The following is a 27,362-nucleotide window of genomic DNA, read 5'->3' on the forward strand; positions in this document are numbered from 1 at the left end:
ACATGTACCCCAACATACATAGCAGCACTATTTACAATAGCCAGGACACGGAAGCAATCTGTATGGCCATCAACAGAGGAATGGATAAAGAAGCAATGGTACATATTGGTACATATACACAATGGAATATTACTCAGCCACAACAAGGAACACATTTGACTCAGTTCTAATGAGATGGATGGACCTAGAGCCTACTACACAGAGTGAAGTCAGTCAGAAAGAGAAAGATAAATATCATATATTAACATATATATGTGGGATCTAGAAAGATGGTGCTGATGAACCTATTTGCAGGACAGTAATGGAGATGCAGAGACACAGAAGAGACTTGTGGACACAGGGCAGGGAAGAGAAGGTGGGACTGATTGAGAGACTGTCATCGATACATGCACGAAACCATATGTAAAATTAGATAGCCAGCGGAAACTTGCTGTACGACGCAGGGAACTCAAATCCAGTGCTCTGTGACAAACTAGAGGGTGGGATGGGGTGGGAGGTGGGAGGGAGGGTCATGAGGGAGGGGACATATGTATACTTACGGCTGATTCATGTTGATATATGGCAGAAACTAACAAAATATTGTAAAGCAATTATCCCCCAATTTAAAAATAAAATAATTTTTTAAAAAAACTTTCTTTAAACAACAAGGTCCTACTATATAGCCCAAGGAACTGTGTTCAATATCCTGGGAGAAACCACCCAGGATAAGAATATAAAAAAGAACATATATATATATATATATACATATATATATATATATATATATAGACTTCCCTGGTGGCTCAGACAGTAAAACATCTGCCTACAATGCAGGAGACCCGGGTTCAATTCCTGGGTCGGGAAGATCTCCTGGAGAAGGAAATGGCAACCCACTCCAGTATTCCTGCCTGGAAAATCCCATGGACGGAAATTAATACAACACTGTAAATCAACTATATTTCAATAAAAAATAAAGAAAAAGCCTTCTTGAAACATCTCCTTAGATCCTCTGCAGGACAATCTTTGAAGGCAAATTCCCTCTTTATATTTACCAAGAGCCAGCCCTCCCCAGCTGATCCCACGAAGACAACCACTCACAAATGCAAAAAAGCAAACTGCCTCTCATAGCTGCCACCACTTTCCCTCCTGCCTGAATTCCCAGGGAGTGTGGAAAGAGAAACAGAGGTCACCTGGGACACATGTGTACCTAAAAGTTAAAAAACTCTTTTCGGTAATGTGATAATGACCACCACATGTGAATTTCATCATTTCTTATAATTTGTTGTTCAGTCGCTAAGTTCATGTCCCACTCTTTGCAACCCCATGCATACGCCAGGTTTCCCTGTCCACTATCTCCCAGAGTTTGCTCAAACTCCTATCCATTTCTTATACGTTATCTATTTTGCTTCAAAAAAGAAGATGTTAATCTTGTCCAATGCAAGACTGACTGCAAGGTGCCACAGCTCCTTAAACATCATCCTCTCCTGAGGCCTACCCTCCAGCACCCTGGCACAGATTACCATGGTTAATTGCGGGAGAATAAAACAACAGGCTGAAGAGGCTGCTCCAGCTCTCAGGGGGAAATCTGCCATCTCAATATGACCAAGATGGACCCTGAACACAGAAGGTCATCCCAGCTTTGCTGCCTAGGGATGCTGGTGACCTAGAGCAATCCCTGCATCTTTGATCCCCCTGATGTGCTGAAGGCTGCATCTCAGGAGGGTCAGGACCAGGCTTTGGGGCACCAGAAGTGACCCCTTCCTCCTTACGCAGTGCTGGGGCCAGATACTGAGGCCAGGAGGGTGCAATCTAAATAAGTGCAGCTCAAGGTCATGAGACTTTCCCTCCTAATCTCTTCTGGAAGAGAAGGAGGGAGAAAGTCTATGAGAAATGTTCCTACAACCAAGAGACGCTAGTCCCTCAATCTTCAGGGGCTGCCCCATAAAAATCTCCCAGGCCACTGGTGAATACTGCTGACCCAGGAAGCTAGAATTCCTTCTACAGATTTGGCAGAAATAAAAAAAATATCTGACAAAGCAAGAGTGACAAACCGAGCAGGGATGACAAACAATTCCTGATTTGGAAGGATATCAGCTTGTTTAATGACCTATTAAGAAGGGTCATCACACACACTGTTTCAAGGAGACACCCCCAAATTATCTCATTTATCTTTTTAATTGAGACAGATTTGATACATAACACTGTGCTATTTTCAGTATTTCATTTCTTACTTTCCCCTTCAGCAGAGGTGCCGGCCTCAGCTCACTCTGCAGGAAGCTGTTTGGCAGCTCATTCTCAGTCTCTGACACCCTTTCCCTCTGACCATTCAGAGATGCAGCTAAGTGCCATCAGTACCTCCCCTGCCCAGGGAGAAACCCTGAATGGTGGCTGCCTGCCTACACCAGAGTTCCGGGGACTGCAGCTTCTACAAAGCATCTCCCAGGGACCCTTCTCCCATGGTTGCATACAGATTCTTTCAGGCCAGGAATTAACAAGATTCAGGACCAAGCAAATCAACCCTGAATATTCACTGGAAGCACTAATGTTGAAGCTCAAGCTCCAATACTTTGGCCACCTGCTACGAAAAAGCCGACCCACTGGAAAAGACCCTGATGCTGGGAAAGATTGAGGGCAGGAGGAGAAGGGTACGACAGAGGATGAGATTTGGATGGCATCACCAACTCAATGAATATGAGTCTGAGCAAACTCCGGGAGATAGTGATATACAGGGAACACCGACGTGCTGCAGTCCATGGGGTCTCAAATAGTCGGACATGACTGAGCGATTGAACAAAACAAGGACTATATATTAGGCTTAAAAAAAAAAAAAGTCCCTCAGTTTATCTGTATACACCGATAGGGGATTCTTTCTGGAGAAATGTACAAACTCACACCAAGGCATTTTAACTGCCAACACCGTCCAAAGAACTTACATGGGAAGCTAGAAAGGATTTTATTAAAAATATAGATTAGGGAATTCCCTGGATGTCCGGTGGTTAGAACTCTGTGCTCTCACTGCCAAGGGCCTGGGTTCAATCCCTGGTCTAGGAACTAAGACACCACAAGCAGTGGGGCATGTCTAAAAAATAAGTATGTTAAGTTTTTTTTAAGTATAGGTTATAAAACAATGTATACCTAATATACAAATTTTGCTTTTATAATTAATGTGTATTGTAAATGCCTGGAAGAGAGGTTGGAAGGGTTTATATTGAAGAAATAACGCTGCTCCTTGGGAGATGGGATTAGGTGATTTTCTTTTTCATGCTTATACATTTTCTTAAGATTTTCTGTAAGAAAAACATTTAAGGGCTTCCTGCTCCAGTGGCTCAGCAGTAAAGAATCTGTCAATGCAGGAGACATGGGTTCAAAGCCCTGGTCTGGGAAGATCCCACATCCCGGGAAGTAACCAAGCCCAAGCAGCACAACTCCTGAGCCTGTGTTCTAGAGCCCAGGAGATGTAACTACTGCAGCCTGAGCACCCTAGAGCCCTGCTCTGCAACAAGAGAGGCCACCACAATGAAAAGCCTGTGCACCACAGCTACAGAGTAGCTCCCACTGACCTCACCCAGAGAAAAGGCCACAGGGCAAAGAAGAGCCAGCACAGCCAAAAATTAATCAGAAAAACATTTACGTAATGAGAAAAAAAAAAAAAAACACATTATTTTTACAAAGGGAACTAGATCTGATCCATCCAATTCTCTCCAGCCCCACTGCAACTACCCAGGCCCAGGCCCCTGGATAGGTACCAGAACCTGTCAACCAGGCTGGTTTCACCTTCTCTGGTTTCTTTTCACTGAGGCCAGAATGCTCTTTTAAAAAACAGAAATCTGATTCTGTCATTTCTGTTCTTAAGGCCTTTCACAGCATGTTGGCTGCCCTTAGGATTCAACTTACAACTCTTAACAGGAGGGACTGGCCCCTTGACCCCAGCCTCACCTCTTGGGGCTTGCCACGCTCTCAGGTCCTGCCTTGGCAATATGCGCGTCCCTCATCCGGAACTCTCCCTCCCTCCTTCGTTGGTTTAATCTTCACTCATCTCCAAAGCCTGATTCTGGGTGTCACTTTCCCAGGGAGACCCTCCCTGACCTGCACGTCCAGGGAAATCCGCTGTGGGTTTCTCTCCATGATTCTGAGGGGACTTGTCATTACTTGTTTAACTTCTATCTCCTGGGATGGACTGTGAGCCCCAGGATGGCAAGGACCACTAGAGCCCCATCTAGGCACACAGTAGATGCTCAAAAAGTACTCAGTCTGGGGGATTCCACGGCAGTCTAGTGGTTAGGACGCTGTGCTCTCACTGCCAAGGGCCTGGGTTTCATTCCTAGTCAGGGAACTAAGATCCCTCATGCTGCATGACACAGTCCCCCACCAAAAACACTGAATTTGAATACTTCACTTTTTAAAAAATGAAGTTCTGAAAACCGGAGCAACGTTAAATAAAATCTCTATATTTCTCAGCATGCTGTAACTGTGATACTTAAGAAATCGCATCTTAAAGAAGAGAATGTGGGAGGACAGACTTTTATTTTTTGCAAAGTTTTCTTGTAGCTACATACCTACTGTTCTCTCCTAAGACAAAACAAACAGCAACACTATCTAATCAAAGCTAATGTAATTGACCACCTTTTAAAAACATGCACCAGTCTTGTTCACGTGAAACAAGAAGAGCTGGGTGTGCTCACCCCTTCCACACTGCAGCCTAGAATTTGAAGTCTAGGGGAATACTTTTTGGCTGCATCTCAAGGCATGTGGTATCTTAGTTCTCCGACCAGGGATTGAACCCAGGCTCTCAAGCACTGAGTTCTAACCACCAAACTGCAAGGGATTATCCCAAGGCAATACTTCTTAGCTTATCTGGCCATCTGGTCCCACGTGGCTCAGAAAAACCACTAATAATCCAGGAAACAGGGAACTGTCAACAGAAGATCATTCTCATATGACCTTGGACCCCTACCTATCTCATCTTTCATGGCTGTGATAACTGCTGTGATATTTGTTGAGTCTTTGCTATTTGTTGTAATGCTGATAGATTTGCAGCCAAACATACGCAGCACACTCCTGTTCATGCATCTGTGCAAGTAACTGCCTGATGTTTATGTGGGCTATGCAATAGATTGGACAGGTGGGCTATGCAACCGATTGGACAGGTGGAAGCTGAAGGACTTTCAGGAAAATGAGAAGAGGTACCACATTTTCTTGCTCTCATAGCTTGAGTTCATTTGCCCAACCTCTTTTCCAATGTTCTAACTAAGAAAGTCAGTGACCCACACACAAAGTATCAAATGACCCAAAGAACCATTTCTGTTTGGTTGGGAGAATTCTCCAGGCAAGAATACTGGAATGGGTTGCCATTCCCTTCTCCAGGTGATCTTCCCAACCCAGGGGTAGAACCCGTCTCCCACAATGCAGGCAGATTCTTTACTGTCTGAGCCACCAGGGAAGCCTATTACTAAGGCACTTCTTGAATTACTAGGCACATCAGAGATTACATCAATCAGGATGGACTCAGTGACAAACAGCCCCCACATCTCAGTTTCTTTCACACTCCAGCTCTGTCCACCTAGGGTTAGCTGGGGCTCTGTTTCCTCTTTGACTTGCCCAGGCTCACAGAGAAACCACCAGTCTCCGGGGCATAGAGAAAAACAGATCTGGAGGATCATACAATAGTGATAACATGATCTGGCTCAGAAGTGACACAACACACTTTTCACAACTCAGTGGCCAAAAGTAGTCACATGGCCCCAAAGATACAAGGAGGTGGGAGGCACAAGCCTATCACATGCCTAGAAAACAGAAAGCTTTGAAGATTCAGTCAACAGCACTGATGTTTGCACAGGGAATCAGGGCCAAATGGGGTTAACAGCATGGGTTGTACAGCCACCTCATCTTGGAGAGGTCACCGTGATCTCTTCGTGCCTCAGTTTTCTCATCCAGAAAATGGGGATAGTAATCATATTTACCAGATTCCCTGGTGGCTCAGTGGTAGAGAATCAGCCGGCAATGCAGGAGACGTGGGTTCGATTCCTCAGTTCCCTGGAGAAGGAAATGGCAACCCATTCCAGTATTCTTGCCTGGGAAATCCCATGGACAAAGGAGCCTGGTGGGCTACAGTTCATGGGATCCCATGAGCTGGACACAACTTAGTTACTCAATAACGGCAACAACAATCATATTTACCTCCTAGTATGGTTAGAACATTAAATAAGAATTTCTATCTGAAAGGAATTTAGAAACTGGCAAGTAAGTACTACACATAAGCACTACATAAATACTATACAACTTGTAACTATTATTTTGGGAAATAATTCTTAAGGCAATGCTTTTATTTTGGGGGGTAATATTCTTCATGAATGTGTACTGTGTGAAGTACCAGCACAGAAGCCAACACACACAAAAGTGGGTACAAAATGAACAGTGGCCTTTATGAGCAGAGAACCAGGAGCCCCAGGACTTACTTGGCTAGGCTTCAAATCAGCTGGCCCATTCCTTGGCTTCCAGGTTTCTTTCTTATCTTTACAAGAGGGGCTGTACAGGGTGATTGTCAACATTCTCCAGCACTAAAGACTTGGAATTCTTTGATTCATGGGTCACTGACTTGGCCTGATAAGGTATTTTTCATTGTTTGTACTCTTTATTCTTTGACCATAAAGGAGGATCCTCCCATTTGAATCAAGAGAACACTGATATGTTCCCTACCTGGTTCAGGAAGGCCAATCTCTCCACCCTAACTGCTCTGGAAGAGCTCCCACTGCAGCCCACCAACCACCAGGAAGCTGCCAGGAGAGGGGCAGGTCCTGGGTGCATGTCCAAGAAAGAGGCTCACCTACCAGGAAGGCAGAGGGGGGTCGGCACCCACTCAGAGGGCAGCTGACCTCCCCCAGGGCAGGGTGAGCTCTCCTTCCACCGCTGGGTGAGGGCCCCAAAACCCTCCACAAACCGCCCCCCACAGCACTCAGGAGGCACCCCCCTTGTCTTTGCCTCCCCACCAGTGTCCTGGATGGGGGCTTCACCTGTGATAGAGGAGCAGTAGCTATCATCCTCCTGGTTTAAGGGAGCCAAGCATTCCCTGTTATCCCATTTGGCCCTGTTCTGGGGTCAGGAACAGGAATACACATTTAAAAATTAGGAGGCACTTCCCTGGTGGTCCAATGGTTACGACTCTGTGCTCCCAACGCAGGGGGCCCAGGTTCCATCCCTGGTCAAGGAACTCGATCCCATGCTGCAGCTAAGAACTGGCACGGCCAAAGAAATAATTGTTTAAAAAATTTAGAAAGATATGCTTTGAGGGGGAAAAAAAAACCCCACTTTCAATAGAAAGAAGCTTTAAAGAGCAGAGAACCATCCACAATATTTCAACCTCAAAGGAATACAATGAATGTGTGAATTAAAATGTCTGTGTACCTAGGAAAAGAAGTTTTTGGATGCTGCTATATTTCAGACATCAATGACCACGTCTAAAGATCTCAGTCTGGGGAGCTGAGGCCCCTCCTGTTAGGAGCCATTAAAGCTGATACAATCCAGTCCTCGGAACCCTTCCTGCCCCGCTGCCTGGGAGCAGGGTCCCAGGGAGCAGGGACATGTCTGAGATGAGGGTCTCATTCTGCTTCCCACTCCACCTGAAGTTCTCGCTCTGCACTGGTGTTAGCATCAGCCCTGGCTGGAATGCCACACCAAGCAAGTCTCACCTTTAGGGCAAAGCTTTCCCTGAATCCTCCAGCCCCACTCCATCATTTCTGAGTTACTTACTGTCAACAGCACCCATTTTTTAAAATAAGGAAAGATATTAAATATTTAATTTGTATAAAACTTCCATATAAAATGTTTTCACATTTTTTAATGACAAGCTTAGGGGTACATTTGTGTTTATAACTTTTTTTTTTTTTTTTTTGCTGCACTGCATGGCTTGTGGGATCTTAGTTCCCTGACCAGGGGTTGAACTTGCACCCTCAGCATTGAAAGCGTGGAGTCCTAACCATTGCACCATCAGGGAATTCCCTGAGGTTGTAACTTTTTATATTAGGTTATATAGTTGTGATTGTTACATATAATTGTGTTTTTAATTGAAGCTTAGTTGATTTACAATATTGTATTAATTACTGCTAGATAGCAAAGTAATTCAGTTATACATACATATATACATTCCTTTTATATTCTTCTCCACTACGGTTTATTACTGGAGAAGGCAGCGGCACCCCACTCCAGTACTCTTGCCTGGAAAATCCCATGGACAGAGGAGCCTGGAGGGCTGCAGTCCATAGGGTCGCTAAGAGTTGGATACGACTGAGCAACTTCACTTTCACTTTTCATTTTCATACATTGGAGAAAGTAATGGCACCCCACTCCAGTACTCTTGCCTGGAGAATCCCAGGGATAGTGGGAGCCTCGTGGGCTGTAGTCTATGGGGTCGCACAGAGTTGGACACGACTGAAGTGACTTAGCAGCAGCAGCAGCAGGGTTTATTACAGGATATTGAACATAGTTCCTTGTGCTATACAGTAGGACCTTATTGTTTACCCATTCTCTATATAAAAGCTTACATCTGCTAATCCCCATCTCCCACTTGATCCCTCCCCTAACCCCATGCCCCTTGGCAACCACCAGTGTGAATAGCACCCATTTGAAACTGCCTTGTGCCATCTTTGAAGGTTCAAGCCATCAGCTATGTGAGTGAGCCCTCTTGGAAGTGAGCTGTCCAGCACCAGTCACGTTGCAGATGACTGTAATCCCTGGCCAATGTCCAGACTGCAGCTTCTCAGGGAACCTCAAGCCAGAACAACTCAGAGAAGCCATTCCCCAATTTCTGACTCATAAGGACTAAGTGAGATAATAAATGCTTATTGTTTTAAATAAGTTCCAGGAATTCCCTGGTGATCCAGTGGTTAAGACTGTGCTTCCACTTCAGGGGGCATAGGTTCAGTCCCTGGTCAGGGAACTAAATCCCACAAGCCATGAGGACTGGCCAAAAGGAGCCCTTAGTTTGGAGTAATTTGCTATGCAGCAATAACTACCTGACTGTAGATGGTAAAGCATCTATAACTGTAGGGAATAAAGCAATCTTAATAAAATACTGATGGTGGAATTTAGGTGGTGGCTATACAGATGTTCACTGTACAATTCTTTCAGCTTTGCTGTACACAGGACAATTGTCAAAGTCAAATGTTGGAGGGAAAAGTGCAGGCTACAGAGGAAAAGCAACGGCCGCTGATCAGTCCATGACAACCGCAGCAATGCTTCCTGAACGACAGAAGAGAATGGTTTAAAAGGGTTGCCAAGGAATACACTGTACTTTGGAAACAGGTGTCTTTAGAATGTTATTAATTTTATATTTTTACCATTATTGACTTTACTTTACTTTTTGACCTCGTGGCCTGTGGGATCCTACTTTCACAACAAGGGACTGAACCCGCTCCCCTGCACTAGAAGCAGAGTCTTAACCACTGGACCACCAGGGAAGTCCCCTATACATTTAACTATCTATTTGGGTATATAAAGAGCCAGACATCCTGGAATGTGAAGTCAAGTGGGCCTTAGAAAGCATCACTACGAACAAAGCTAGTGGAGGTGATGGAATTCCAGTTGAGCTGTTTCAAATACTGAAAGATGATGCTGTGAAAATGCTGCACTCAATATGCCAGCACATTTGGAAAACTCAGCAGTGGCCACAGGACTGGAAAAAGTCAGTTTTCATTTCAATTCCAAAGACAGGCAATGCCAAAGAATGCTCAAACTACCGCACAATTGCACTCTTCTCACATGCTAGTAAAGTAATGCTCAAAATTCTCCAAGCCAGGCTTCAGCAATACGTGAACCGTGAACTTCCTGATGTTCAAGCTGGTTTTAGGAAAGGCAGAGGAACCAGAGATCAAATGGCCAACATGTGCTGGATCATGGAAAAAGCAAGAGAGTTCCAGAAAAACATCTATTTCTGCTTTATTGACTATGCCAAAGCCTTTGACTGTGTGGATCACAATAAGCTGTGGAAAATTCTGAAAGAGATGGAAATACAGACCACCTGACCTGCCTCTTGAGAAATCTGTATGCAGGTCAGGAAGCGACAGTTAGAACTGGACATGGGACAACTGACTGGTTCCAAATAGGAAAAGGAGTACGTCAAGGCTGTATATTGTCACCCTGCTTATTTAACTGCTATGCAGAGTACGTCATGATAAACGCTGGACTGGAAGAAACACAAGCTGGAATCAAGATTGCCAGGAGAAATATAAAAAACCTCAGATATGCAGATGACACCACCCTTATGGCAGAAAGTGAAGAGCAGCTAAAAAGCCTCTTGATGAAAGTGAAAGAGGAGAGTGAAAAAGTTGGCTTAAAGCTCAACATTCAGAAAACGAAAATCATGGCATCTGGTCCCATCACTTCATGGGAAATAGATGGGGAAACAGTGGAAACAGTGTCAGACTTTATTTCTGGGGGCTCCAAAATCACTGCACATGGTGACTGCAGCCATGAAATTAAAAGACGCTTACTCCTTGGAAGAAAAGTTATGAGCAACCTAGACAACATATTAAAAAGCAGAGACATTACTTTGCCAACTAAGGTCCGTCTAGTCAAGGCTATGGTTTTTCCAGTGGTCATGTATGGATGTGAGAGTTGGACTGTGAAGAAGGCTGAGCGCCAAAGAATTGATGCTTTTGAACTGTGGTGTTGGAGAAGACTCTTGAGAGTCCCTTGGACTGCAAGGAGATCCAACCAGTCCATTCTGAAGGAGATCAGCCCTAGGATTTCTTTGGAAGGAATGATGCTAAAGCTGAAACTCCAGTACTTTGGCCACCTCATGCGAAGAGTTGACTCATTGGGAAAGACTCTGATGCTGGGAGGGATTGGGGGCAGGAGGAGAAGGGGACGACAGAGGATGAGATAGCTGAATGGCATCACCGACTCGATGGACGTGAGTTTGAGTGAACTTTGGGAGTTGGTGATGGACAGGGAGGCCTGGCGTGCTGCGATTCATGGGGTTGCAAAGAGTCAGACACTACTGAGTGACTGAACTGAACTGAACTGAACTGATTAGATATAAAGTGGCATTTTACTGATTTTTTTTTACCCCAACCTCCAATTTTCAGAGAGACATCGATCTGCCAGTTTCTGGTGTATCATCCAGGGGACTCTTCAGGAACCCCATGACTGATGCATGCATACTCAGTCACTTCAGTCGTGCCTCACTCTTTTGTGACCCCACAGACTGTGCCCCGCCAGGCTCCTCTGTCCGCGAGATTTTTCTGGCAAGAATACTGGAGTGGGTTGCCATGCCCTACTCCAGGGGGATCTTCCCAACCCAAGGATCAAACCCATGTCTCCTGCATCTCCTGCATTGCCGGCAGATTCTTTACTGCTGGGGAAGCCCCCGTGACTGCTCGGACTTACTATTATAGCAAAAGCAACCTATCTTCAGATGAGGTCACCAGCAGCCATCTATCCTATCTGGGCTCTGGTTCATGTTCATTCTGTCTGATTTAGCTCCCAAACGAATAGGCCACCTTAATTCTCTGCTGCTTTGTCAGGTAATGGTTAGAGAAATTTAATCAACTTTTACAAAATGGACTCGACACAAAGCTGCCAGAAATGGCTATTTCAGGGCTCCAGAGCACTCAGACTGGCCAGGGCAGTGTTGATGGCAGTTCGTGTTTCTGTTAACCTCTACTTGGATCCGACACTCACTCTTGCATATTTTCAGAGTGAAAACAGTCTGCTAAAAGTGCTGTTCACACCAAATGTTGATCATGTCATTTTAGATAAACAGTGTGACTAGCCTGGTCTTTTTAAGCAATGACATGAACCATAAAAGCATTTTGTGATAAATAGAAATTCAGGCTCCGTACTTTCTCCAAATTTAAATAAACCAAACTCTGATTGTCAGGTCTACTTTGTTTATTTTACAGACCTCCGAGGGTCACCACAATGTAACTGATTATATGAGCTCCTCCATTACAAAGTACACGGCACTGTACCAAAGATGAGCTGGGAAAATATTGACAGTTGGATTTGGTGTTTAATGCAGAGTTTTATGTTGCGGGCGATATCTTCTCAACACGGGCCAAGCTAACACAACCGGAAGGAGGGGCCCCACCATACCCACTGCAGGCAAGCGGGATGTCACCGGAGACGGGGAGGCGGCGTGTTTGACCTCACCTCATCCTCCTCCTGGCTGGAGGGCAGAAAACAAAAACTACACTTTGCAGACCCCACACCTGCAGTTAGAGATTGGGCTGCGATCCAACTGGAGGCACCTGCACAAAATAGGAAGCCAAGTAGAGGCCTGCCCTGTACAGCAGTGGCTGGCAAGCAAGGTGGGGAGATGGGAGGTTTTCTGCAGCCGCATTCCAGAACCATTCTCCGTGGTGATGGCCAGCCCCTCCCCATTCAGGCTGCCTGCTCCCTGAAACCCGGGCTGGGAGTGGGTTCCTGAACCCACAGTCCCAGTTAACATCTTCTGAGCTGGGAGTCCGCTGGTGGGCCCGTTCTTCAAACTTTTGGGAGTCACCCTGGGTACAGCCTAGGGCTCCTCAGGGCTCTGCCCCTTCCAGTACGTCTGTGACCACTTAATTCCCATCTCTTCCTGCGTGAAGTCCTGAGAGTGGTTTCTGTTTCCTGCACTAAATGCTTACTTATTCATAACGGAAATCCTGTATCTTTCGCCATGATTAAAAAATGGGAAGGCAGTTATCCCTCTTCCGTTTACTTTCCAAAGCTCAGTCTTTCCACTTCAGGATGGGTGACAAGCGCTGAAACTGCACGTTAGGCGCACGGGTGAAGGGCAGCCTGAGAACCAGAGTCCTGGAGGAGGGTCAGGCCCACTGCCTGCAGGGGGTGGAGGATGCCCAGGAAAACCCAACAAAAAGGCCAAACTCAAGGAGACGTGACAGGCCGACCAGCCACCACACCACCTGTGAACACACGGGATGTGGAAACCAGCTGCTTCAACGCCAAAGCTCACACCATGTCAGGCATGAGAGCAGCATTCTTTCCTGTGTGATTTGATCAAGTGCTTCCCCTGGTTTCAGTGATTTAGATCTGCAGGGAAAGGCAGGGGGCATTCTATTTGGTTTAAAGCCAGCAATTCTGAGTTCCAGTCCCAGCAACTGCTACAGCTGACCAGATGGACAAATCTCTGACCTGACTGCTGTGTGTGCGTCAGGGCTGCCCAGCAAGACAACAAGCAGCAGTGGCAGCTGGCCTTTACCAAGGACCCAATACATGCCAGCAGCAGCTGTATGCATCTCATTTAACCCTACAACCGCTCCATCAGGCAGATATTACTCAGTACATCCACAATCTGACCACTTTCCCTCATTCCCCTACCACATCCTGGTCCAGGCCTCCATCCTGTCTCCTCTGTGGGCTGCACAGCCTCTTGCCTGGTCTTCCTGTTCGAGCCCTTCCCCTCCCCGCAACTATCCCTCATCACAACTGCCAAGGTAAGGAAACCTTAGGCCAGATTCTGTTACTCTTCTACATGTTCAAGCCCCCTACCCCCATCCCCGAACATGGCTTCCCATATGGCTCAGAAGCCCAGGTCTGTACCATGTCTACTGAGCCCTCCAGATCAACGGCCTCCTCTTTCCTCTCTGATCACAACCATTAGTCCCCTGGCTCATTCTACTCCAGCCACACTGGCCTCCCTGCTACTCTTTCAACACAACAGGTACCCCTGCCACAGGACCTGTGCATGACTGTCCCTCTATACAGAATGTACATGGCCCTCCCACTCGACCCCTACAGGGGTTGGCACAAATGTTACCTTATCAGCGATGCCTTCTCTGACAACCTCATTTAAGACTGCAGGCTTAGCACCTAGCATTATTCATTTATTTTGTTTCCTGTGTTTCACCCTCCTCTGGCTCCACAGAGCAGGAACTGTTTTGAATTGAACAAATAGATGACGACTCTAAGGGACTGGTTAGCTTGTTCCTGTCCATAGGGGTAGTGATGAGCAGTGCTAGGGGCCAAATTCAGGTTCCATCTGACCCAGGAGTCCACACTCCAAGCAGGGCACCCGGAACCCCCCTTCCACATTCCACAGGGCTGTTAGAGATGCAGCAAGCTTAAGAGAAACACTTCCATCGATGTGAGTCTACTGACTTTCTGTCCTCTCCGCTACCCTGGGCCTGTCCACACTGCTTGCTAAGCAGGCAGAGAGCATGACTTAGAGGCAGTGGGACCCCCTTTCCCTGTCCTCCTTCCAGTCCTGCCTTAAGAGCCCCAGCAGCTAAAGAGCATCAGCCCAACCAATGTTCTAATGCAAGCAGCTGGGCATCGCCTGACAGACGCCGTTATTGTTGTTCTTTAACCGCTCAGTCATGTCTGACTCTTTGCAACCCCATGGACTATAGCCCACCAGGCTCCTCTGTCCATGTGATTTCCCAGGCCGGAATACTGGAGTGGGGTGCCATTTCCTTCTCCAGGGGATATTCCCAACCCAGGGATCAAATGCACATCTCCTGCACTGGCAGGAAGATTCTTTACCACTGGGTCACCCGGGAGGCCCAACAGGCATGGTAGTTGTAGCCTGGTCCCTAATCTCGGCAAGAGGGCTCCTGCAGATGACTCCAGATTCTAGCTGCAAGGACTGCATGGTCCAAGCCAAGCCCTCTGGTGCCTGCGGGCTGCAGCTGATGGAGGGGTTCCTGAAGCATCAGCAGGAGGCTGGGGAGGGGACGATAGGGGGCTACCACCTGGGTTAGAGTGAACTTGGAACAGTGGCAGCAAAGGATGGGCAGTCTTGTGAGAACCACCCCAGTTGCACCCCTCTCTGTGATGAATGGAATAATTCTTTGAGGAGGCAGACCATTAGCTAGAGATTGGCAGGCTTTCTAGTCATACCACATATTGAGATCTCTGTGTTTTTAATTAAGTGCATTAAAATAAATAACAGGATTAGAAGAGTCCTGCCACATTGTAAGGCCTACATTTCTGTAGTTATTATCATAATGGGATTTAATTGCTATATTTTCTCAGCAAGAGCCAAAAGATCCAAAAGGGTCCTGTCAGGTAAGAAACACGAGGATAGAATCTGCATATGTTTTAATAGCTGTTTTTTCAAAATATTTATTGCCCAGACAGTTCCAAAAAACAAGACTAGGCTGTCAGCCTGGTAGCCAGGGATATGGGCTTATATCCTTTCATATCTCTATTGAGACGTTGAAATGGTTATTCTGCCTGAGATAATTACAGTTAGATTATTCTTATTAGGGTTATGTTAATTATTGGAATATTATTTTATTTAAAATGACTATATACACGAAAACAAAAATAAAATTTTAAGTAAACAGGCAGTGTAAATCCCAGATATGACTGTTATCGTAATGATTCTAATTATTGCTGTGAGGAAATGTGGCAGACCTCATGAGAAAACATTACCAACATCCAATAACCAGTGAGGAAATAGAATTTTTAAAAATTTAAGGCAAGTGTAATTTAATGTTAATGAGAATGCAGGGACTAAGTAATGGTGCTAACTGTGTATGTACAGTGGCAGCCAACTAGAACTTTCAGCTGAAAACCAATGAAGGTGAACACCTGAGAATCTACTCTGCAAACCAGACCCATTAAATTCAAGGAGAGAAATGCGGCAGGTCAGGATGGGCTGGGGCATAAAGTTACCTGCAGCACACAGTTCAAGTCTATGCTCCATTTGCTTTTTTTTTTTAATTGAAGGATAATTGATTTACAGAATTTTGTTGTTTTCTGTCTTCTTTACTTTGAAGAGCTGTCTCAAAAGTAAAGATTCAGCACCACGATGCCCTTTCAATGAAAAGCAATGAAAAAGAAGAACCTGCGCTATAGCACTCAGTACTAGGCAACACACAAACGCCCATTCACTCCAGTGTGAGAAACATCTTTTTCAAGGATTTCCCAGACAATGTCAGCACTGAAACCCCTCAAGTCACTGAAATAGTTCTCTCTGATGCAAGGATGCTGCAGGATACACAGTTGACAGAAGGTTAGAGACAAGAGTGTTAGGCCGAGCTCTGAATAAGATGGGCGTTCACAAGGCTGGGAGTCGAAGAAATGTTTCCAGAGAATGTTTAAGCTGAAGTTCTAAGCAATCGACCCTACAAGGACTGGTGTGCGTGCTCTATTTGCCAAGAAGGCCCTTCCCTTTTGAATGCAAATATTAATCAAGCCTCAAGGACTCCAGGAAGGGCAGACCCAAGAGATGCTTTGCTGAAAGTTTTCATCTGTTTTTATAAGCACGTGTTCCTTAAAGGGTGTGTGTGCGCACATGTGTGCTAGCTAAGTCGCTTCAGTCATGTCAGACTCTTTGCGACCCTTTGGACTGATCCTGCCAAGCTCCTCTTTCCATGGAGTTTTCCAGGCAAGAATACTAGAGTGGGTTGCTGTGCCATCCTCCAGGGGATCTTCCGAACCCAGGGATCAACCCACATCTCCTGCATTGCAGGCAGATTCTTACCATTGAGCCACCAGGGAAGCCCCTTCTTAAAGGGTGAAACATTGAAAATAGGACTCATACTGGTGCTTCCCTAAGAGATCTCGATTAGACAAGTCTACACCTTGATGTTGCAGGTAGCATTTATGTTGGAAAAGGCAATGACACCCCACTCCAGCTCTCTTGCCTGGAGAATCCCATGGACAGAGGAGCCTGATGGGCTGCAGTCCATGGGGTCGCTAACAGTCGGACACGACTGAGCGTCTTCACTTTCACTTTTCACTTTCATGCATTGGAGAAGGAAATGGCAACCCACTCCAGTGTTCCTGCCTGGAAAATCCCAGGGTCGGGGGAGCCTGGTGGGCTGCCGTCTATGGGGTCACACAGTCAGACACGACTGAAGCGACTTAGCAGCAGCAGCAGCAGCATTTATGTACTATGTAAGAAGTATTCTGGGACTTCCCCGGTGGCCCAGTGGTTAAGACTGCGTTTCCAATGCAGGGAGTGTGGCTTCAATGCCTGGTTGGGGAAGTTTTGCATGCTGCGGCCAAAAAAAAAAAAAAAGGAGACGCACTCTAATCACAATGCGTTCTGCAATTAGGATGCGGAAAAATAAACTCCTAAGAAATGGCCCCATGTGCAAGCCTCATCTTGAGGCACATTCCCAGCAAAGTCTTTCAGATACAGTAAAAGCTGTGCATTTCTGTGCTGGAAAAAATATGAGTAAGCTGGGCACAGTTCTGACTTTGCTAAGGGCGTCCCTATTATCTTTATTACTTACTCAACCCATTGCCCTGGCCTGAAATCAATTCCCTTGGACCTAATAAATCAAAATAAAACAAGAATCAACAGAAACTTAAACTGCGACCTACGGTCCTGTTACATGACCTTGTCTATGATTAATGCCCAAAGCCATTAAAAGCATCATTGTTCTAATGAGAATATAAAGCCATTTACCATTCCCAAAGTGCTTTCCCAGGCCACATCCCCTTTCATCTCCACCCAGACCTGGGAGATGGCTGCTCTGCCATCACCCCTATTACCTGTGAGAACGCTTGGAAGAAGATGCACCTGGTGCCAGAGCCAGGACTCTTCCACTTCCAGCTACTGTTCATCTTTAATGCATTTTTTTTCTTTTTACTTATTTCAAAAAGTATCACATGATACTATTAATAGTAGGGCTGCCTGGAAGACAAATGCACTGAAACTAACAAACTCCAGGCCCAGATGCCTCAGAGACTTTTCAGAGTCTGGTTCTGCAGGGTCGTTAGGGGTTTCGGTGGGCACTTCAGGCTTTTCCCCTTACTCGCTAGCTTGCTGGGCCATCAATCCCCCACTTGGAAAGCAGCCGTGATGCTGGAGGCTTGAGGCATCAAGGAGGGCACTGTAACAGAGGTGAGAGGGAAGCCAGGCTACACTTAAGAGAGGTATGCGTGGGAAGGGGACTTCCTCCAGGTTGCTCACATCAGGGCAGCAGGGTCTCCAGGGTCCTGGGCTGGCTCTAATCAGTCCTGACTAGGGCTAGTCAGGGAAGCTGATGACATCAGTGTTTCTTACCAGGCATTTCTGGCATTTTGAACAGGAACATTTGTGCTGTGGGACTGCTCCACGCCACCCAGGCTGTTAGTACCCTGGCCTCTAGCTGCTAAATATCAGTGGCACCCACAAATACTGAGACCTCCACCCCCTGGTTGAGAACTGCTGGATATCATCTAGGACTTTCCTGGCTTAAAATTTCCCAGGTCCAGAGTGGCCTTAGGTGTGAGAGTGCATTGAGGTGGCAAAAAAGCTACAAATACATCAATATCACTGAAGAAGAATGCATTTAGCTGCAAATAACAACAACAACAACAAAATAGTAATAGTAATAACCTGACTAACCAGGCTTTGTGACATAGGGGCTTATTTTCACCCCATATGAAGAAGCCCTGAAGAAGGCAGTCTTAGATGGGCAACAGTTCAATAATGCACTCAGGGACCCAAGCTCCCTTTGTTTTTATACCTTGCCATGCTCAGTGTGATGGCTTTAATCCTCACATCAGCTCATGATGCCAAAGTGGCTGCTCTACCTCCAGGTGTCACATCTAGGTGTCAGGCAGAAAGAAGGCAAAAGCGTCAAAGACTTTTTCCACCTTACATATATATTTTTATTCAGCAGAACGGGCCCTATCTCATTGGCATCACATGGCCACCCCTAGCTAGAAAGTGGTTAGGAAAGTTAAACATTCAAATTTCCAGTCTCCATCACAGAGGAAGGCAAGGGAGAAGGTGGCTGGGAATGTGCTTCAGGATGGCCTGCCTCAAGCGGCTGCCACAGGAATCTTTTATCTAATTGTGTGCACATTCCACAAAGAAGCCTTTATTTTATATTCAGTAATTTTGTAAACGAATGTCTGTGCAGAAGCAAAGCTCTGTAGGAGTTTACTTCTCCTTGACTATTCCAGTTTAAATAAAACTCCATCTCATCCACAGCCAACTGGGCCCCTCATCAACAGAAATTATGACCAAAGAGTATTTTTACCTTGGTCACCATTTCCGACTAGGAAATTTGAAATTATCTGCTTTTACCTTTCTGCGTAACAGGTTTCAACAGACTTATTATTCTCCGTAACACATTTCTCGTTCTCTTTTTTTCTCACCCTGGATAAATCCCCAGAGAATTACGCTGAGTGAAAAATGCCAATGCAACCAAAATGTCATCTACTGTATGATTCCATGTGTACAGCATACTTGAAATGACAAAATTACAGACACAGAGAACAGATCAGTGGTTGCTAGATTTTAAGGAGAAAGTGATGTCTCGTACTCTGTATCAGAGTCAATATTCTTGTTGTGATACTGTGGAATGGTTCTGTACCGGGTGTTACCACTGGCAAACTTGGGTAAAGTGTGCTTGGGTTTCCCCTATATTACTTCTTTATTAAAACACTGAACTAGAGTTGATTACAATGTTGGGTTAGTTTCAGGTGTACAGCAAAGTGATTCAGTAATACATATACATATGTTCTTTTTCAGTTTTATTTCCTTTGCAAGATATTGAATATAGTTCAATAGGTCCCTGTGATTATCTGTTTTATATACAGTAGTGTGCATGTGTTAATCTCACACTTAAAAATGTTGGAAGGAAAACCTGTTATCCTTATAGACTGATGTCCGAATTAAGTACTGTAATTATATACTGCAGATCTGGTAGGCACACAGGATTTATACGTCACACAGTAGATTGCCACATGTAGCACCGTGAACATAGCAGAAGTGTTATATTTTAGCTAAACTACAAATTTAGCTCTTTCATCTTCTCCTTTACCCAAGTGCCCACATTTTTCTAAAGATAATTAGTTCTTTAACTATAGAAAAGCAAGAGATAAATACAAATGTATATATTAAACTATTTACAAAGTAACAGCACATTTAGGATGGCTTCAAAACAATCCAAGAGTGTGGGAGGGAAAGGCAAAGAAGGGGGGCAGTAGATGAAGCAAGACTGACTCTTAAATCCCTAATTATTGAATATGGGAGTTAGGCACATGTGGGTAACCTATACCAGTCTAACTTTGAAATTGCCACAATAGAAAATAGATTTTTTTTAAAACAATAGAAAATCGGGGTTTTTTTAATAACTCTAGAACAAATACTAATACGTACTTCAGGGATGAAACTTAAAAAAAAAAAGCTGAATGAGGGGGACTTCCCTGGCAGTCCACTGGTTAAGACTCTGCACTTCCAATCCAGGTTGCATCCCTGGTCAGAGAATTAAGATCTCACATGCCATGGGGCATGGCCAAAATCAGAAAAGAAAAGCTGAATGAAAGTAGCCAAACACAAAAATGCATACTATATGATTTTATATGGAATTTTTAGAAAAGGCAAATACATAGAGACAGAAAGAAGACCAATGGTTGCCCGTAGCTAGCAGCGGGCATGAGGACTGACTGCATATGGGCACAAACAATGAGGAGTGAGGAAAATGTCCTAACTCTGCACTGCAGTGACGGCTGTACAACACACCGGTAAGTGTTATGGTAGGTAAGTCACACCCCAATAAACGCATCTTAAAAACAACTCCAAAGACAGGAAGAGCGAGAGAGGGAAATGCGACCACTGTTACATGTCAGTACCACACTTAGGAAGATAAGGCTTACAGAAGTGGGAAAAAAAAAAAAGACAATTTTGACAAAAGGACACTTTCCAAGGATTTCAGTGGTTCTGAACTAACGTCATAGAAAAGCAGCACCTAGTGACACATAGCATTTCTTGCAGCCTTCCTACAAATCTAAAAATGAGAAATAAAAAAAGAAAAATAGCAAACAAAGTCTTTGCTTGGTGCAGCTGAATCATCGAGTTCAGCGTTTCTGCAGAGCAGGAACTTATCAGACAAGGAGGAGGTGATTCAAACCCTCTGTTTAGAAAGTCACAAAGTAGGAAACGAGAAAAACAAAGTCTGCTGAATAAAAGACAAGCAAAAAATAAATGTGGTTTAAAGGTTGTAATTCAGTTTTAAATATCCTAAATTATCAGCTTGTGTCAGCAACAGTTTTTGTTTTTTGGAATTTTTTATTTGCTTTAACATTCAGGAGAATTTAATCCATTCAAAATTACATCAGATTAAACCCACCTAGTAAGGAAAATTAATTTCATTTTCTTTGGTAAAAGAAAGCACTTCTGACAACTTTGAATTTACACCAAAACAGAGTAAGTGAAAGTCGCTCAGTCATGTCTGACTCTGTCACCCCATGGACTACACAGTCCATGGAATTCTCCAAGCCACAATACCAGAGTGGGTAGCCATTCCCTTCTCCAGGGGATCTTTCCAACCCAGGAATCGAACGGGGTCTCCTGCATTGCAGGACTCTCTATCAGCTGAGCTACCAAGGAAGACAAAACGGAGTAAAGGAAGCTCCAAAGTCCTCCAGAGCAGGGGCATTGTGTTTGGGATAGAAGGTCTATCTGCTGCAAAGTGAGAAGGAACAGGATTTTAATTTTTCATCAATATTGTCTATCAAACCATAACCTCTTACTTACAGACCTCATAAATTCTTAAATTCTGAAACTTAATGTTTATTTGTTGTCAGTTGAAAAACAAACAGTGGGATTTAAATCTGAAACGGCCCCAAGGCACATTCCTCTAAAGGGAAAGAAGAGAGGAGAGAGAGATTTCCGGGGCCTTGGTGCAGCCGACCCCTGGTTTCATATCACATCTCTGCCCACATCTCTAGTTTGCACACTGACTTCAGTCTGCACACTGCAGGCTTGCTATAAAGGGGATCCTGGCTGTGATTTACTGTGCCCTCTGACAGCCCTTAACCACACCAAGAGAATGTTACCTTCTAAGGACTCTAGATGACCCCACACCCCTTCCTACACACAATTCTTTCTGTTATTCATTCAACTATGGTCTTCCCAAATGAAACTCCTAAGTTATTTGAAAAAACAAACTAACCCAAAACAACAATAACTAAAACCTACTTGCTAACAATCCCTCTCTTCAGTATTCTTGAGTCCTTCCAATACCACCAACGGCAACATACAAGAATGCCTATCTCACTGCATCTCAGCATCCTTGCGTGCTTAGTCACTCGGTCGTGTCTAGTTCTTTGCAACCCCATGGTCTGCAGCCCACCAGGTTCCTCTCTCTATGGGGATTTTCCAGCAAAGAATACCAGAGTGGGTTGCCATTTCCACCTCCAAGGGATCTTCCTGACCCAGGGATTGAACCTGGGCCTCCAGTGTCTCCTGCATTGGCAGGTGGATTCTTTACCCACTGAGCCACTGGAGAAGCTCTGGAGAAGGACAGTTTCAGAGTTTTCATTTTCAACAGGCTCAGTATGACATACTGAAGACCTAAGGCAGCCCCAGTCAGCTCCAGGCTCTGTCCCATCTTTAATGGGGGTCCTTGGGGGGAGCCCTGAGCATGCACACTGGTTGGAGTCGCCAGTCCCAGGTTCTAATCCTGACTCCACTGTCATTAGACTTAAGAACCTGGGCAGGTCAAAACCTTTCTGAGCCTGTTTCTTCATTCAAAAAAAAAAAACAAACAAAAAGGAGATAATACCTGTAACTTGAAGGCAGTAAAAGGTTAAATGAGATTAAAAAAAAGAAATGTCCTAGACAAACCACAGGACAGGGCTGGGGTTCAATAAACGTGAGCCAAATGCAGTATAATTAGGGTACTGAATTCCTGAAAAGGCCAAGAAGAGAGTTTCGGTTTGACAAGAAAAAAACACTATTGTCTCATCCTGTAGTAGAAAAAGGTGCCTATGGAAGTCCTGGAAAATACGGTGAAGCAGGGCCTCCTGGTCCCCGGAGCACAAGTGGAGCTATTTAGGGAGTCACTGAGCCGACATTTATTTACTACCTGTAACTAGCTGTAATGATTTATTACCTGTCTCCAGGACAGGACACAGGCCAGCAACTACCTGCCCAGATGTGAGTCCAACAACAGATCTGGACGCGGTTCCACCCTCGTCCTACCCAGAGGGATGAGGTCATTTTGAAGACAGAGCCCTCCGCTCCTGCTATGGAAGAGCTCCCCAGACAGTTGCCCTGCCACGGATACCAGGCTTGAAGTCAGACCTGCTTTGCCCCACCCCCAAGCCACGGACGGGGTTCCTGCCAAAGCAGGACCTTAGAATGACCGTCCTGCCAAAGCAGGACCTTAGAATGACCGCGGGGCTTCTTATCAGCTGCCAAATGTTTCCACTCTGGGCCCCAAAGCAGCAGTCAGTTTCCTCTTCCCACACAGTGATTTATCTAAAATTCTCTCTGATGTCACAATGAGTTCCCTAACATCAGCCCTCATGGGTTGAATCCAAACAATAACATTCAGGGAGAGGCAGGTGCTGCTTTCTAATGTGCGGGGTGGGCAGAGGGGCCGGGTGGGGCAGGGTTGGCATGGGGGGCGGGGCGGAAGCAGAGGGTCCTGTAGACTGATCCTGCTACAGAAGGCAGCAAGTCCACAAGGCAAGGGGTCTGGAAGGCAAGAGAGATTGATTGCAGACGACAAGAGAGGAGAACCCTGCATGGAGCCACTTTTCCAATTAGGCAGCTGCAGCGTGAAGCTCCCCTAGGGGCACAGGCTCAGTTGTTGAGAATCTGGGTTGGCTTTTATGGTCTTTCTGAGTCTGGAAAATACTGTTTAAGAGAACTGTGACAAAGACTCTCTCCTAATCAAGCTCACAGTAGTCCCCCATCCTTGTCCAGCCTGCAAAGCCCAGTTTTAGCAAGAATCCTGCCAAGTCAGTTTAGGACCCTTAATACTTCCCACTTTAATATTTGATCACCCTCAATACCTGATCAAATTCTTCATCCCCTCCCCCATCATTCCTTGGGTGATACTTGATCACTCTGGCTGGCCTTCAGTAAGAATTCTGTTAGTTTAGCAAGAGTTCCTCCTACCCTTGATGTCTCTTCTTAGTAACTTCCCCTCCACCCCCTCCTTGGCTATAAAACCCCATCTGTTCTTGTCACATTCAGAGTGGAGCCCAATCTCTCTCCCCTACAGCAATAGCCGACACCTATCACAACATTCCTGAATAAAGTCTTTCTTACCATTTTAACCTGTGTCATAATAATCTTTCCTTTAACAACAGCTAGTGGGTTGAATGGAGAAGGAAATGGCAACCCACTCCAGTATTCTTGCCTGGAGAATCCCAGAGACAGAGGAGCCTAGTGGGCTGCCGTCTATGGGGTCGCACAGAATCGGACACGACTGAAGAGACTTAGCAGCAGCAGCAGCAGCAGCAGTGGGTTGAATGGTACCCCCCAAAAAAGTTACATCCACACCCTAAGACTGAGACCTGCGAGTATGACTTTCACATGGCCAAAGAGTGAATGTTACCTTTTGGGCCCTGAATGCAATCATATGTATCCTTATAAGTGAGAGGCAGAGGGTATCTGGGGACACAGACAACCACAAGAGGAAACAGTTTTGTGAAGACAGAAGCAAAGACTGGAGTGATGTGGCCTCAAGCCAAAAGATATCTGCACCCCAGCTAGCTGGGAGAGTCAAGAATAGAACCTGCGAGAGCCTCTGGAGGGGGCTTGCCCATCCCACACCTGGATTCTGGAGCCGTGGCTTCCAGGGCTGTGAGGGAAAACATTTGTATTGTTCTACTCCTCCCGGTTTGTGAGAATTTGTTGCAACAAGCCACAGGAAACTAATACCGGGAGAGAAGTATGTCTTAGTCCATGTGGGCTGCTATAACAAAATACCGCAGGCTAGGCAGCTTCTAAGGAACAGCAATTTCTCTCAATTCTGGAGACTGGGAAGTCCAGGATCGGGTGCCAGCCAGTTTGGTGTTTGGTGAGAGTTGGCTTTCTGTTTCACAGATGGTGCCTTTTCATTGTGTCCTCACATGGAAGGGACTAGGGAGCTCTCTGGGCCTCTTTTATAAGAGAACTAACTCCATTCATGAGGGCTCCATCTCAAACCCTAATCACCTCCCAAAGGCCCCACCTCCAAAGACCATCACATTGGGCATTTGGTTGCATCACATGAATTTTGGGGGTGATACAAACCATGGCAAAGTGGGGAGTGGGCCTTGCAGCCAGCTAAAATACTGAAAAGCGATATATTCAAGGGCTTTCCCAGGTGCCTCAGAGGTAAAGAATCCACCTGCAATGCAGGAGATGCTGGAGACACAGGTTCAATCCCTGGATGGGGAAGATCCCCTGGAGGAGGGAATGGCAACCCACTCCAGTATTCTTGCTTGGAGAATCCCATGGACAGAGGATCCTGTCAGGCTATATATAGTCCATGGGGTTGCAAAGAGATGGACTTGACTGAGTGACTGAGCTCGCATGCATGCATGCAATACATTCAAACCTAACATTTGAACTTTTATAATAAGCTTGAATTATTTTTGTGATTAAAAACTCATTAAAGCCATAAAACATAAGAGTATGTGAAAGCCATAATACATAAGAGTATGTGGAATTTGGCTGATGGGGGAGCAAAGATAGAAGAAGATATCATGCTAGTCAGACAGACAGCTGAGACACAAGACCTTTAGCTGCTATTTCTCAACCCGAAGAAATAAAATTTAAACTGACCCCAAAATGTTCTCACACCTAAATTCTATCTCACTAAAGAAAACAAAAAGGAATCAAACAGCCCAGTTCCAGAGGAAGGAGCATGAGGTGGGAGGTCTGTTCTACAGCCTGAACTCCTGCCTCCCTGAAACGAGCATAGACTAGTTTCACAATGTGAAAGTGAAGTTGCTCAGTCGTGTCCGACTCTTTGCGACCCCATGGACTGTAGCCTTCCAGGTTCCACCATCTATGGGATTTTCCAGGCAAGAATACTGGAGTGGGTTGCCATTTCCTTCTCCAGGAGATCTTCCCGACCCAGGGATTGAACCCGGGTCTCCCACATTGTAGGCAGACGCTTTACCATCTGAGCCACCCCAATGAGGAACATGATTTTCTTCATCTGTCTGGTTTAAAGATGCTCACTACATATCCAGGATTCCCTGGTGGCTCAGACGGTAAAGAGTCTGCCTGCAATGTGGGAGACCTGAGTTCGATCCCAGGGTTGGGAAGATCGATCCCCTTGGAGAAGGAAATGGCAACCCACTCCAGTATTCTTGCCTGAAGGATCCCATGGACTGAGGAGCCTGGGGTGCTACAGTCCATGAGGTTGCAAAAGAGTCGGACACGACTGAGCTACTTCACTTTCACTACACATCACAGGAATGAGCTCAACATTAACTGACAATTTCAAGGAAATAAAATGCCGTAAAAATATAACTTTTTAGGAAAAGGCAGTGAGAAATACAAGTTCAAGAATATGATGAGGGGAGGGGGATAAAAGAAGAGAATACGACGGGACAAGTGACTAAAAAGCGGCCCTGAGGGGGGCGGGGTGTCACCCTCTCCAGCGCGCAGTGACTGCTGGCATTTTCCACGTGTTCACACAAGAGTGTAGCCGCCAGAGGAATAAACAAACCTCACTCTGTGCTTTTTGCCGGGCCATCCGATGTTAGGAGCCATTACCTGAGAGGCAGCACAGTGAATCATCAGATGAGCCTTTATAAACAAAGCAGTATTCAGACCGCCACAAAGGCCAGGAGTCCAACACCAGCTCTGCAGCCCTATCTCCTGTTACTCCTTTTCACAAAACCTCTGCTCTGGCCAGACGGCCCTCCTCTCTCCCGACACAGGGCTTTGCCTCCCGCCCCTGCTCTCTCTCCAGGTACACCCCCTACTTCTGTGGTTCCTGCCTATGTTTGCTAAGGCTGCCATATCAGACTGCCACAAACTTGGTGACTTAAAACAGCAGTCATTTATTCCCTCAAGGGTCTGGAGGCCAGACTCCAAACTCCAGGTATGGGCAGGCCAGTCCCTCCTCTGGAAGCTCTGGGAAGGATCCCTTCCTCACCTCCTCCAGAGATTAGGCCATGGGTGGAGATTCGGGGGCCAGCATTCAACCTGCTGCGCTGACCAATCTGAGCTGTCACCGCTCACTAGAAGCCTTTCCTGGTCTCGTTTTCTGAAGCCAAGGATGGCTCACCTGTCCTTCTCACAGGCATACCTGCAGCTGCTTCTCACTGTGTGCACTGCTGCTTTTCCAAAGTGCGGCCTCCCCGGGGCAGGTGCTTCCGGAGGGAAGGAGGGAATTTCATGTTCCCATCTGGGCAGCCACCACACTGTGTTACAGTAACCTTTCATGCCTGTCTTCCCACCTGAGCATCTCGAAGGCAGGGTCCACATCTTCCTCACCTTTGTACCCCCGGTCCCTCCCCAATGTACCTAAAAACAACAGGTGCTTAATTTGATAAACATATTTGTCAAACAAGAGAAAGAATGTATCTGTGTCCCAAGAAATGGGTTGTGTATATTGCTGCTCATCGGGGGGTACCCATGTGTTGCACGATGGCTGGTAGGAAAGATAAACATTTACAGCATTCTCACCTATTCAACCCACAGGGTCTGTCTATAACTCCCAAGAGACCAATTTATGACCAGGGAATGGGTTGAT

At 45.7% G+C, this 27,362-nt stretch overlaps 1 protein-coding gene and 1 non-coding gene across 4 annotated transcripts in view; one reads left to right on the forward strand and one right to left on the reverse strand.

Annotated features, from left to right (window-relative positions):
• ANKRD6 (ankyrin repeat domain 6) overlaps positions 1-27,362 on the reverse strand; it is a 182,872-nt gene that overhangs the window by 96,971 nt on the left and 58,539 nt on the right. The gene's annotated exons all lie outside the window — the stretch shown is intronic.
• TRNAG-CCC (transfer RNA glycine (anticodon CCC)) lies at positions 7,114-7,186 on the forward strand. Its single transcript has one exon. It is a non-coding gene; the product is annotated as a tRNA-Gly (tRNA).

The sequence above is a fragment of the Ovis aries genome, chromosome 8, assembly GCF_016772045.2.
Source record: "Ovis aries strain OAR_USU_Benz2616 breed Rambouillet chromosome 8, ARS-UI_Ramb_v3.0, whole genome shotgun sequence".
Lineage (NCBI taxonomy): Eukaryota > Metazoa > Chordata > Mammalia > Artiodactyla > Bovidae > Ovis > Ovis aries.